Genomic DNA, 15,334 nt, shown 5'->3' on the forward strand with positions numbered 1-15,334 from the left:
GTTTTTAAAAGAGACTTTTTCATTTGATTACATTGATTGATTCTATTGATTCTATATGATGAATTACACAGAAAAATTAGAATTGGGCTTAAAGGTCTGTTGCTTTATTACGTATTCAGATTGTGTATCATGTTTTTAAAAAGTAACAAAGTAATAAAGTAACTAATTACTTTTGAAAATAAGTAAACAGTAAAGTAATGGGATTGCTTTCTTGGAGAAGTAATCAGTAATCACTAATTACTATTTTCAAGTGACTGCTGTCAACTCAGTTCACCGTGCCAACCACAAAGTTAAAGCCACAAGTGGACGTGATCAAAGATGTTGCCACCTTCTCGAAGCCTGCGTCTCTAACTTCACCTCTGCCCCAATTTTTTTGAGACATGTTGGCGCCAAAAAAATTAAAATTCACCACATGAAACATTTATTTTTTTTAAATGGTACATACTTATCAGTTACACACAGTAACTGATAAGTATCCTAGCAGTATCCTAGCATTTTTAGATCTGGTTTCTAGGTTTCTAATGATCACTAAACTCTGTCTTTGCTTCCATTTGACACTGTCATTTTTTAGCAGGTTTATAAATGATATTGCTTGGCGATAACAATAGGAAGTGACTAAGTTTGATCCACTCTTCCATTACCCACAACCAAAACATTTACTTTCATATACGGTTTCAGTTCATGTCCCCGATCTGCTATCCAGGCTCTTGATGTGTGTCATAAGTTGCCATAAGTCGTTGATTTTTTAAAAAACGTAACTCGCTTCTCTTCTTTTGCTTGTCTTTTTCCACTGTTCCATTGACGTGCAGTTCCTCGCAGTCCATGACAGCAAAAAAGAGTGCTATCTCAGTCATAACAAACAATTTTCAGTGACAAGAAGAACATAGAGTCCTGCAAGAGACTGGTTTGGCTGCGGTCTTAATATAACCGAGTCATTCTTTGATTACATGAATGGACAAAAATCCACAGAAGAACTTTGGAAAGCTTTCTGTGATGTTTGAAATAAGAGAATGCAAAATATCTTGAAAAACTATGCAACGGAGCCTGTGCTGGTTTAAAGGCCATGGTGGTTGGTAAACTTTGATGAGAGAAATTTTTATTTGGGTGCTGCAGATAGACCCTATAAGGAGCGAGGAAACTGTTGCTGTGCATCTTTCTACATTTACAAGCCCTTTAATGGGCCAAAAACAAGCAGTTTCCAAGCTGGAAATTCCCTCCCTTATGGGAGGACTCTAGCTGGAATTCAAATTGCAAACTGCTGACACAGCAGCTGCTTTATAGTTCTTCTATTTGTCTCTCAGAATCCGTTTACATCTATTGCCTATCCTCATTTTTTAAAGTTCAGAACGAAAGTTTAAAATGCATTTAGAGCTGTGTGGTACCCAAGTTTAAATGATTTGATTAACTGGTTAATTCTAAACTATATGTGCGACAGGTTAAGCTACTTGAGTGATAGTAACACTGGGTGATTCCTGACCATCTCCAGCAACCAGTGGAAGCTGGTTGTTTTTGGCCTTAAGGCTCAGTGAGGACAATGTCTTGCCCGTGAGCACTTGACCTGTGAACTGTCATTTTAAAATTACCTGTGCTGCTCCTGCAGGCACACGTATTTACAGAGAAACAAGCATTGTGCTCTTCATCTGTGAAACAGTTTAACATTTTGGCAGCCTGGGAGCAGATAAAGACTTGCTGTAAATCAGGGCTCTGGATTCACTTCTGTTATTTAGTTTGACCACAAGATATGTGGTCACAATATGCACAACCATGCAACAATTAATCTTATCTTTAACAATCAAAAGCAACAAACTTGTAAAAAAAAATCAAGAAAAGCATCAACAAATGCTTCATGAAAGACAAATAAACAGCAAAAGTACAACTGGCTGAAGTCCCTCTGCAGCAGTCCAGGAAAAGGGTCTTTCCAGCCCGGCCCGCTGCCTGCAGGGCAGCTTGACACGGTTCTGAAGTTCAGATGAGAACCAGGGTCTCATCAGCAAGGCCACTCTATCAACTTGAGTTGATGGCAAAAGGCTATTTTGGGTTCATGAAGGGAGGAAATATTTGTTTGACAGCAAGTCGAGATCAGATAAGACAGACTCAAACATGCAATTCATGAATGCAGACAGCCAGCTAGGGAGGGAAGATGCAAAAATGTCACTTAGTTTTATCTTTTGGCGCGCACTGTGCACAGTAAATGAGCGACAAACCACAATTAATTGACAAAGGTGCAAAAAATTGCATGGTTTTTACCTTTATCCAAAGCACTGTGTAACAAATTCTTAGAGGACCTCTTTTAGCGTCCTGCCAGAAGCAAATGCAGACAGATCTGACACACTGTTACAACCACTGGGTGCAAGAGAGGATAGAAGTCACCATGCACTAAAATCATTTGAGGAACAGTGGATTTTCAGTGTTAGGATGACGTGCAGCTAATGTGGCTAATGTGGCCTTTCACTTTAACTGCATGTCCACAAATTCAGTAAACATGGACTGGGTATGGGTTACTGTTATTCGTGTCTTGACTCAACTTTGGCTTTTTTGTTAGCATTCTTTGATGTCAGACACGACAAAATAAGGATGGGACACTTCACCTCTTCCACCGTTTTAAATTAAGTGATTCGGATCTATACCACAATGTATTGTATTCTACTTTTGCCACATCTCCCACACCTCCACCAAGTTTCGTGGAATTTGGGTTTGTGTATTCTTTCCAACAGACTTACAAACGGAACTGTAAAAATAGCTGAAATAGCTGAAGCTTAAACCTTTGGTTAAGGAACAAATGATCACGATGCAAGTATTTCCTGAAATAGCAACATGATGGCAGCCATTATTTCTCGTGTAATTTAACAACTTCTGCAGTCTGTTTTTTCTGGGCCTGGTTCTGGTTCAAATGTGTAAGATTTCATTAGAAGACAACAAGTAAATTCTCTGACTCACAGAGTGCAACCAGCTGACTAATCGGAACAGACTGGGCCTTTCTGGAGAAAGAGATCAAGCTGATCAAGTAGAAACTTGATTAGATGCAGGTTTTCTGATAAATCAAGGCAAAGAATATGCTCACCCCACACTTAAATAGCAAACGTGGACAGGGGACACAAAAATAAAATCTAAAATCATCTTCAGTACAACAACAGTTACCTCAAGGCACTTTATGTTTTATGGTAAGGACACTACAATATCAGAAAGAACCCACAACAATCATAAGACTCCCTCTGCGTAAGCACTTGGCGACAGTGGGAAAGAAAAACTCCCTTTTAACAGGAAGATCCTCCAGCAGACCCAGGATCTGCTATGACGTACCCCAGGCAGTTTATACAGTAATTTCACCCAGATTGAAAAATGCATCTAAGAGGAGTTTTTATTATTCAGGTTCTTGGTTTTGATGAACAGTTGTTTTTGCCATCTGACTATATGCATTGATACCATGAACACAAAAAGTAACATGATGAATGAACATACATCGAATATACTTATAGTGATAAATAAGATGTTTACAGCAAATGAAATGCGTGATGTCATTTAAACAGATATCTGATTTCATATGTTCCCAATATAGCATTGTATGCAGTAATTACTGCTTATTCTACTTTCTTACATTAAAACAATGACGCAGCAGTGCATGCATTTAATGCCATTCACATTTATAGCAGCGGTGGACTGACTGGGAAATGACTGTTAGACTATAGGCTTTAAACAGCTGGATGTGTGTATATATAGAAAGCAGATGTGGCCTGGAATGTCCACCACATGGAAAAGCTGAATGTGTCTATACCTCTATAGTAATAGGGGGCCTAACAGCCAAAGGTTCAACAAACTGAGCTGAAAAAAGGCTTCTGGAAAGTTGTGGTATTAGTGCTTTGAACCTCCTGCATCCAGCTCTTTTCTGCTGTTCCGACCTTGTGTTTGAGCAAAAAAATAAATTGTGGCAGGCTATTTTTTTTTCTGATCTTCGTGTTGCACACAAAAATCCCAACAGCAGAAATTGCTGTCACGTTTTTCTGCGTTGTTGTGTTAGGATTATTGCCCAAAAACACATTTCCATGTGGTGTCTGTCTGCACAGCAAATTATCTACAGCTAAAAGAATGTCAGGAGCCCTTTAAGCTATTTTCAGATCCCGTTTCCTTCTTAATTTTGATGGTTTCCTTTACCGAAAGGCTTGGTTTATGACACAGTTTTCACATGAGGAGGAAAATTCTTCTGTTGTTCAGTAGGAGAACATGGAGACAGCAAGGTTAATAAAAAGAACCATAACTAGAAGGATTCACCTATTCCCTTAAAATTATCGGAAACATGGCTGCACATTTTGTGAACTTTCCTGTAGACTTGATATAACATAAATACACGTGGAGGGTAACTCTTGGCTCTTGTTCTTCCAAGGATAAATGTTGAGCAGATTGTGCTCCAGTGAATTCAGCTTCAGTGTGATTCAGGCTTTTCAGCAGTGCAGCCAGGCTCCAGGTTCCCCCATCTAGCGGTGTGAGCAGTAAGCACCACTGCAGGTATTTTACACTATAAGCACTTTGCCAGGCTCTTTAAACGGCAATCTCGTGCAGCAGAGCAACAGAACATTTTACCTTGTGCTCAGTGGCTCAACAGAAAGATATTTATTGTGATTTGAACATGCAATCATGGAAAACTTGGGAGCATATCTCTGCTCAAACCTCTCTGTAGACATTAGACAGCCAATTTCCTTCTGCTAGATCACTTAGTGCTCTGATAGGGTCACTGCCTTTGTGTTGCTCTTGAGAAATGGCGAAAGATATATCCATACCACAAAGACTGGGTATCAGACCGTTAATGATTTTGACTTGCATTTGGACTCACAATAATGTTAATATTTCCAACAAAACTTCCTCGGCAAGCTGGGAGAACTCAGTGAACGTGACCACTACCTCACTCTCAAATAGCCCCGATGTACTATGACGATTAACATCTGAGACAATACCATCTTAGATGACATTACAAAGTGATCTTCAGGCTGCGCAGGGAAGAGTAAAGCTGTAATCGGACAGCCTGAGAGGGTTATGGAGTTAGATCATGTCTTTTTAAGCATCCAGCAACATAACTGTGGTGAGTCTGAAGGGCTCATTAATAAACATTTGGAGCTTTCTCAATGGATAAGTTGTCTCCAACACGTCATGTCTGAGGTTCACAGATTACTGCACAGTGGCTGCTTGTGAGTTTGCTTGAAGTCACCATTCAGCCTAATTCAAACCAATACTGGCTGGCTGATAGGCAGTGTTGCGCTTTGTGGTTCCTGTAAAAGCCCTTGATAAAAGACATAATAGGGTTCAAATGAAGGGAGACTATTGATTTGCACATCTCATAAACCCATATTTTATTCACAGGAGAACACAGGAAACATTCAAGTACAGGGAGTGCAGAATTATTAGGCAAATGAGTATTTTGTCCACATCATCCTCTTCATGCATGTTGTCTTACTCCAAGCTGTATAGGCTCGAAAGCCTACTACCAATTAAGCATATTAGGTGATGTGCATCTCTGTAATGAGAAGGGGTGTGGTCTAATGACATCAACACCCTATATCAGGTGTGCATAATTATTAGGCAACGTCCTTTCCTTTGGCAAAATGGGTCAAAAGAAGGACTTGACAGGCTCAGAAAAGTCAAAAATAGTGAGATATCTTGCAGAGGGATGCAGCAGTCTCAAAATTGCAAAGCTTCTGAAGCGTGATCATCGAACAATCAAGCGTTTCATTCAAAATAGTCAACAGGGTCGCAAGAAGCGTGTGGAAAAACCAAGGCGCAAAATAACTGCCCATGAACTGAGAAAAGTCAAGCGTGCAGCTGCCAAGATGCCACTTGCCACCAGTTTGGCCATATTTCAGAGCTGCTCATGAGCTTGTGGGGCCTTTTCAGGTTGAGGATGGAGTCAAGCTCAACTCCCAGTCCTACTGCCAGTTTCTGGAAGAAACCTTCTTCAAGCAGTGGTACAGGAAGAAGTCTGCATCCTTCAAGAAAAACATGATTTTCATGCAGGACAATGCTCCATCACACGCGTCCAAGTACTCCACAGCGTGGCTGCAAGAAAGGGTATAAAAGAAGAAAAACTAATGACATGGCCTCCTTGTTCACCTGATCTGAACCCCATTGAGAACCTGTGGTCCATCATCAAATGTGAGATTTACAAGGAGGGAAAACAGTACACCTCTCTGAACAGTGTCTGGGAGGCTGTGGTTGCTGCTGCACGCAATGTTGATGGTGAACAGATCAAAACACTGACAGGATCCATGGATGGCAGGCTTTTGAGTGTCCTTGCAAAGAAAGGTGGCTATATTGGTTGCTGATTTGTTTTTGAATGTCAGAAATGTATATTTGTGAATGTGGAGATGTTATATTGGTTTCACTGGTAAAAATAAATAATTGAAATTGGTATATATTTGTTTTTTGTTAGGTTGCCTAATAATTATGCACAGTAATAGTCACCTGCACACACAGATATCCCCCTAAAATAGCTGAAACTAAAAACAAACTAAAAACTACTTCCAGAAACATTCAGCTTTGATATTAATGAGTTTTTTGGGTTCATTGAGAACATGGTTGTTGTTCAATAATAACATTATTCCTCAAAAATACAACTTGCCTAATAATTCTGCACTCCCTGTATTTAAACTGAGAAAAATTTAATAAGAACAAAAAATGACGTACTTAACAATAACACGTATCCGAAAAAAAATGTTTCCCATTGTATAGCTTCCCCTTAACAAAACCTTGTAAACATCTGGGAACTAAGGAGAACAGTTGTTGTCTGACATACCACTCTTGTTGCTTAGCAGTCCTGGTTCTTCTTTGTCATATTTTTCATTTCATGATGTATCAGATGGTGAAATTTTAGGTGATGAGGTATTCAAATTCATCACAGTTTCAGTTAAATTCATTCAAATTCTGAGGAGCATGTGCATTCCCAACACATGGGATTCCATGGCACCAAACCAAAATTAGAAACTCCAGGGTTGACAAATCTAAATCACACCAATTTGTTAAAATAAATATGAGATTTGCAAATTATTGCATTTTGACAAACATGCTGTCAAGCTGTTTGTGACCTCACCAGTCTAGTCCAGTCATCTTCTCCTTCGCCTTCTTCAGGCCAATCAGCATTCACGCTGCATGCTCTATCTTGCTGTGGATCTGTCATTCTCCTTTGCAGACGCTTTTGTGCAGCCGAAGTCCTCCCCATCACCGCCTCTCATCACTCCATCTTCATCTCCACCACCAGCATCTCCGGTCCAATCCCTATCGAAACGGGCCATCAGAGTCCAACCACCAAATACCTCTAAATTCTGTACATCAGTAAATCAGTTCATTCTTTCTATGGATCTCTCCCAAATGAAATAACAGATGGACTAAATGTAATGTGGAAGAGGTCTATCAGAATCATCCACAAATTCTCAGAAGGTGGCAAAAAAACTAAAGAAGGGTTCAAGAAATTAACTGACATTCTTATTGGTCAGAGTGACAGAGAAATAGCCTTTAAATCTGCTAATATCTAAATAGGCTTTTATGGAAGCCCGTTTCTGACACTAAAAAAAAAAGTATCTATATTTTTCTCAAAATTTTGAGTTAGTTTCTCGAAATTTTGACTCATTAACTTGAAATTTCCACTTATTAGCTTGAAATATTGAGAAAAGTAACTCGAAATTTGAAGTTAGCTCTGCCAATCAGTAATCTACGTGAATGATGTCATTTTCTTGTTACCCGGAAGGATAAACCAGATCACAACAAATTGGTGACTTTGAGAGTACGTTTCCTGATAGTAACGCCATGTGATTCAGCTAATAAAACGAGGATTTCATCATTAGTGAAGCCACGCTGAAAATACTCAGCAAATATGCATTCATGACTGGCTGTAATACTGGTAGCTTAGCTGTAGCATCTGTAGCTGAGGGCTTCAGCTTCCGGGTAACAAGGAAATGACATCATTCGTGTAGATTACTGATTGGCAGCGCTAACTCGAAATTACGAGTTACTTTTCTCGAAATTTTCAAGTTACTTTTCTAAACGTGTCAAAATTTCGAGAAAGATAACTCGAAATTTTGAGTTATGGATACTTTTTTTTTTTTAATGGCAGAAATGGGCTTCCATAGGCTTTTCTTAGCTTCCTTAATCGGCTTATATTAACATGTGTCATAAGTTATGCACCAATGTGGCCAGAAAGAATTTGTAACATGCTTTGAAATAAATTAAATGATCTCAAGCATTTAAAAACAAAACGTATTTTGTCCTCACCTGATGTATTACTATCGGTCAATAAATTTAAAAAATCCCATTATTTAAGACAGTGCAGCCCCGAGGGTTATACTGAGGTTTGTGCTTGTGCATGAACAGGCCTGCGGTTTGGCTTTTTCCTCTCAGAGAATGACGGCATTCATTATATTACTAAGTGGAAGAGAGCACAGCCATAAACACATCAGAATTTGATAAAATGTTCCACTCATCAACATCCAGATTATTCGCTCTCTATTAAAGCCCCATTGTAAACAGATACAACAGGAGAAACACTGAAAAAGACAACCACAGAAACTAATCTATCCTCCTTAACAAGGAGATTTTCCATGGCTTCTCTCCATGAAATTGTATTCTGTTTTCCCATGTACATTTTCTTGGAGTATGTCTGTGCTTCTCGTGAGAAGGCATACCGAATGGATTTTAGAATGCATGTAATTAAATGTCTGAAGCACCATGTTACATAAGCAAAACAGGATTGTTTTATTGTAGCTGTAACAATGGTTTAAATAGGTGCATGCCAGGAAATATTCAATGGCATCCATCCCTTCCATCCCATCATTTCTTAACAGTTTATCCAACATCGGTTAACGGGGAGCTCAAAACTCTCCCATGCTAGGCTAAATGCAAGAGAGACGGACAACCACACACTAGCACTATACCAGAAAATACAAATATTTATTTTTAAATCTGAAAAGGTCATAAAATGATGGATATAATACTCAGTTGGGCTGTGGTGTTTATAATATTCAGTTGGTACTAACAAGCCCAAATTGTGCCAAGAAAATATCCCCCACAAAATTACACAACAGCCGCTGTCTGATAAAAGGAGGATGGTTTCATGCTGTCATGCTGTTTACACCAAATTCTGACCCTGTGATCTAAATGTTTCTGCAGAAATCAAGATTAATCAGACCAGGCAGTGTTTTTCTTCTTTTGAGCCATATAGTTCAAAACAGGACACCAGTTTGTCTCGCACCAACAACCGTCCCACATTCAAAGTCACTTAAAATGCCATTCTTAACCATTCTGAAGCTCAGTTTGAACTTCAGCAGGTCATCTTGACCATGTTTACACGCCTGAATGCAAAGTTGCTTCCATGAGGTTCGCCAATTAAGTATTTGTCTTAGCAAGTGGCTAGCGAGTGTTTGTTACATTATTTAAGAAAATTCGAATGCTTTTATTCTTCTCTTGAGGCTCACATCAATCAAACACACGTCAAGCATCTTAAATACCATTTGAATTCATCATTAAACTGCAGCTGCAATCTAATATTTCAGTGTTTTGCCACAGAAGATGTTTTTCTGACCTTCAAAATGTCACAGTTTGAAATGACTTTGCAGACATGAGGTCAGTATGATGAAAAGCAGACCTGTAAGGTTACTAATATCCTTCTATTGCCTCGCGACACAAGCACAGCCGAGTCCGTCTGTGAAAAAGGAGAATATTTTATTCAAATATTCACATCAATCACAGGCGGAGTGAATAAAATGAACAGATCCGGTCTCCGTGCTGAAGGTAGTGTTGCAATAACAAACCCCATCCCCAGAGTTTGCTCTCATGTGACACTTGGCCTGTAAATGGCCTGTATTTATATAGCGCTTTACTAGTCCCTAAAGGCCCCAAAGCGCTTTACATATCCAGTCATCCACACACAGGTGATGGCAAGCCGCATTGTAGCCACAGCCACCCTGGGGCGCACTGACACTGCCGGACACTGGCGCCACCGGGCCCTCTGACCACCACCAGTAGGCTACGGGTGAAGCGTCTTGCCCAAGGACACAACGACCGAGACTGTCCGAGCCGGGGCTCGAACCGGCAACCTTCCGATTACAAGGCGAACTCCCAACTCTTGAGCCACGATCGCCCCTCCCTGCATCTAGCTAGCTTATTTCCTTACTTCACATCAGTAAGGAAATAAACAAAAACGTTCTGTTCAATTCAGAATTTGTTGCCTGCCATGGTGCTTTTTTCTCTTTTTTAAAAAAAATACATGAATAAAAGTGTTGTATTACAGAAATAAAAACGTCTTGAGGCACATGTTACTCAATACTCCACATGAATTATTGTAGTTTTAAAGCCAAAACAAAGTCGGTAATACTTCTTGAAATAACAGTCCTTTCAGTAGCAGAAGACGTGATCCACCAAGGACCTAAAACTGAATTTTGATACTAATCACCTACATAATTTCTCTTCAATAGGCTTTCCAGATTGTTTAAAACCCCTCAATTTTATTAGGTCATTACCTCATTTACATAAAAAATAGTCTGAGGAATAAAAAAACATCTTCAGTTGTAAAGGTGAATACTGCCACACAACATTCAAGTATATCATAAATAGTACATTAACAACAAATGCTATGGACAGCAGGGATCGTCTTTTTATTTGAATGGTCCTGACTGAAATATATCAACAACTACTGAATGGACTGCAGTGAAATTTTATTCAAAATATCCATGAACATAATGCTGCAGCTTATGTACAATCATGTAATCATGAAAAAGATGGTTTTCACAGGACTCTATAAACTCTCATGACAAACTAACTACACCCTCATGACTTCTATAGTAATTAATTTGATAAAGCAAGAGTGAGCACCTCTATAAAAGAAGAATTTTTGTCAGTTACCAGATCTGGAGCATTCGGGTGTTTGTTAGCACGATGCCTAGGAGAAAAGCCATCTGCAGTGATCTCAGAGAAGTAATTAGTGTTGCCCATCAGTCTGAGGAAGGATTAAGAATGGTGTAGTTGTCAAAATCCCACCTCTGCCTGGAAGGATTCTCACTGAAGCTGAAGAATCCGCTCCCCTGACTAGAGTTGCGTCTTCACATGCAGTAAATCTACAACATAATGGCTAAAAAAGAAAATAATAAGGTGCTCTAGTGACCCCAAGTCCAGAAGGTCTAGAGTTAATCAAGGACCTTAAAAGAGCTGAGTATAAACAAATGCTTACAAAGCTCAATAAACTGAAGTGACATCGTAAAGAAGAGCAGGACAAAATTCTTCCAGAATAATGTGAGACACTGATAAAGTTGTACAGAAAATTGTTACTTCAACTTATTCCCACCAAAGGTGCGTCTACAAGCTGTTGAATCATATCGGGTATATTGACATGTGAAAATGTTCGTTTCACGTGATGGTAAACTTTCACAAATTCCAAATTGGGACAAAAAAGTATTGTTCCTGGTTTTCTGGTTAATTCTAGATTGGATCAACAGGACAGAAACTCTGCTGTTACATTTCTAGTTGACTGTTGATGCTCAAGCTTTCCCGTCAGAAGACTTTTTTGCAAGTGACTCTGAGTCATGTGAATGATGACCAAGAGGTAACAGCCAACTGCTCCTCTGTCTTAACTAGTTTACAAGCCCTAACAATGACCCAATTATGTAATAGGTATCAGAAAAATGACACCATTGTCAAACATCAATAATGTGTCCATTACATAGTGAATAAAGGCAGGAAGTCATTTTGCTCCTCATCTTACATGGTTTAGTTTGATTTACCTTTATTTATATAATGCCAAAGTGCAACAACCACTGCCTCAATCTGCTTTATATTGTAAGGTAAAGATGCTCCAGTAATACAGAGAAAATCCCAGCAATCAAACGACCCACTATAAGAAAACTCCCATTTTTCTTCCCCACTGTCCATAGTGGCCTGGCCAACTGCAGGATTTTCAAGGGTGTGAAGATGGGTCTCCAATTCACCTAGCTATTTCACATTCATTCAGGTATCATTATTACTAAAGGAGGATGAGAAGTAGCTAAACATCTGACACACTGAGCAGGAAAGTACAGGAGAACAGGTGAAGAAGCCATGCTGCTAGTGACTTGCCTAAGAGCTGAGCTAAGCTAATAGCTACATTAAGCTAGTTAAGCTAGCTAGATGCAGGGAGGGAGTATTTTGAACGTAGTTAACAGGTGATTTAACAGAGGGTGTGCTTTTGGATAAAACATGAACATAAAACAATGAAATAAATTGTTTTCTACGTGTAGCCGGTTTGCAAACAGGCTACACATATTAAGCTAGACGAAACACCACTGTGCATTGTAACGTGAACAAAGAGTGACAGAATACCACAGAGCCAATGCCAAGTGAGTTTAAAGTTTATTACAACGAATGTTCACTTATTTACTACTGCAGCTTTCTTTGTTTTATATAAATTTATGGGAGAAAATGAATACTTTGATATAAATTGTGTAAAATGGTCTGGAAGTTGGTTTTATTTGACCACAAATAATAGCATATTGGCGTTCCAATAGCACATCCTTTCTGACATTTATTAGCATGCCACACACCAGGAATTAAAAACCACACCATCTTTAAAGTCAAGGCGTATCACACCAGCAGGATTTACTTTCCCCCAAACTGCTCCCTTTATGGAGCTATAATTACACAATTCTCATTTCTATTAATCCATTGTAAAAAAAAAAAAAAAAAAAAAGCTTTGTAGTCTGAGCTTAAGTGTGACGACTGTGTTGGAATTATTACTACTTCACCAGCTTTTGTAATCAAACCTTGTGACTTTCCTTTACTCGAGTATAAGCAATGCTTCACCCTTTTTTTTTTACCATTTCAGAGGTGGCTGAATGGTATAATCATCTGGACAAATGGAATAATTATTTGGGTGACTGTCTGCTCCTGCAGCTTGTGCATATAAGCAGGTATGACTAAAATGGTATCTGTGGTAGGAATGCTGTGGCTAACCACAACTATGAGTGGAGAGAAACTTCACATAAACACTGTAGCTGTGGTTTAATCCAGTTTTATATTATTCAAACAAGACAGTTACAACAGTGCATGTATCATGTCAGGCCTATCACTGGATCTGAGTAAACTGTCTGTGCAAAGTTCACAGGCAGATGCACTGACTCACAAACAGTAATTTATCACTTCTTTCAGTCTATATAGATGTAATAGATCACTACATTTTTTTTTCAAAGTTATTCATCTTTAGCTAAACTCTATGCTGAGTACAATTTGTGACAACATCACAGCTACTGGGCAAATTATCTGCGTAGAACTGTGGGCTACCACCGGCCTTTAAGGACCCACCGGAGAATAATGCTGAATTACAGCATTTCTCGCTCATTTATCACAGCCCCGTTTTTCAAATTTGAGCTGCGGAGACCGTTCAGCTTGCAGCCAGGATTCTTCTCAAGAAGAACTGTGCTGCCAGCAAGAACAGCCACAGCTGGAGAGGAAAATAGAGCCTCTTTCTTCAACAGAAAGTGTGCAGCGCTGACTCGGTGTAACATATTTCTGCATTCGTTCCCAAACTTGGCACCTTGTTTCCTCTTCGGAATAAATGCCAAATGCCACGTTTAGCTAAACAGGCGATTTGCTACAATTTGTCTAGTACAGAAAAATATAATTAGTCAAATTAAACACTCAAAACATAACTGTAAAAGTAGTTGCATTAAGCAGAGCTTTTATAATGCAAATTAAGCCTCTGCTCAGTCAGTACTGCAGTTTTGCTGGTGTTTCAGAGATATGCACGGATGTACGCACTGCATTTTTCAAACATCTCGTGTTGATGTTGGTCACGGGCACATTTTAATCCTAGCCCAGATTTTTCCATAAACCAAACCAAGCAGGTTAGATCAGATAATGTTTGTAGTTTGCAGTCAAATAAATCTGTTTATCTTGCAAAACCTTCTTCTTATCTATCCACACAGCTCCCAAACCTGCACAACCCCAGCAAAGAAACTGCACAATTTATATTTTTCAACGTCTGTTTTTCTTCAAAAAACTACGTGGTGCAGTTTGGGTTTCCGAGCTCGACGTCAGCACCAGGTATTTTCTTTTCTTTTAAGCCCTACTTCCCAAAACTCAATTAAAACTTACTACTCATGTGCCCTGAGGCCTGCTACATTTTCATTTGTAGTTGGTTAAGAAGCTCTTTCCATAGCTAATCGCTAAATGATGCAATATGTTCATTAGTGTGTGTTTTCTGTTTTGACGTAGGGCAGATTTTTTAGAGCTACAAACAGCTTCCAGGTGCACGTGGAAAGTGAGTGTGAGCGTGACCTAAAATAGAAAAGTTGTGCACTGGTAAGAAGACCAGACACTCTGAGTTCATAAGGTCATGAAAAACCTGTTAGTTGTGGTTCGGCTAAAATCAAATTAACATTAGTTAATCTAGGCAATTCAGGTATATCACTCCCTTTACTCTCCACATGGAATAAAAGTCAAAGATCATGAGCTGCAGTCTTCATTTGTTATGTCTTGAGGAAGAGAAGACTTCAGTGCATATAAAATGTGGGCTGTGTAGCAACACATCGCAGTTTCAAACATTAGAGGCAGTGGTAGCAGCAACATTTTTTTTTCTTACATAACTTGCTATTAATTTAACTCCTACTTTGGCAATTTTCACATGGATTTTTATTCTTTTCTGACCTATAGACAGATGTTTCAGAGAGTGTAAGGTCAAATATGTGCCTCACAGTGAAAACAAATGAAAATTTATTGGCCACAGTGTCTGCAAACCCCGCACTAAATTAGTCCAGACAAAGAGGTGAAAATTCTTGGTGAGTTCATCAGAGTATGCTTTTCCTTACATCAACTTTCCCTTACTTTTAAGACTTTACAGCCATGCAACATTAATAATCCTTAAAATGTTGATGCTGCGGAACACTGTGAACTTGTGGTGATCCCTCACACGGAGGTTTTAGTAAGTGGCTGGACTTGAGGAGACCCAGTTCCAGTAATCAATGAAACAATGACTGAAGGCCAGCTGCACTCTTCTTTTCATCAAACATTCGCGTTTCCTTTTTGGAAAAGTGCACCAGAGTGACTTGTCCAATAAAAATATGAAACGTGTTGTTTCATATTTTTGTTCCTTGTTTTTCTTTGTTTTTTTCTTAACTGTTGTAGCTGAAACACACTGGCGAAACAATGCATCTTAACTGGAAACAAAAGCTTTTTAATATCCCAGTGATTCATATCATATTGACCGGCCAGCACTGGACAGAATCCCACACAAAAGGGAACCCAGCAGTAGGAACTTTTAAAGTTCTTTGAGTCAAATAAATGACCAGTTTAAGTGCACTTTGGGGTTCCTGTTGTGGTTTCTGGATTTGGCCTG

The sequence above is a fragment of the Haplochromis burtoni genome, unplaced genomic scaffold (genome assembly GCF_018398535.1).
Source record: "Haplochromis burtoni strain Fernald_Lab_line unplaced genomic scaffold, NCSU_Asbu1 Contig_16, whole genome shotgun sequence".
NCBI lineage: Eukaryota > Metazoa > Chordata > Actinopteri > Cichliformes > Cichlidae > Haplochromis > Haplochromis burtoni.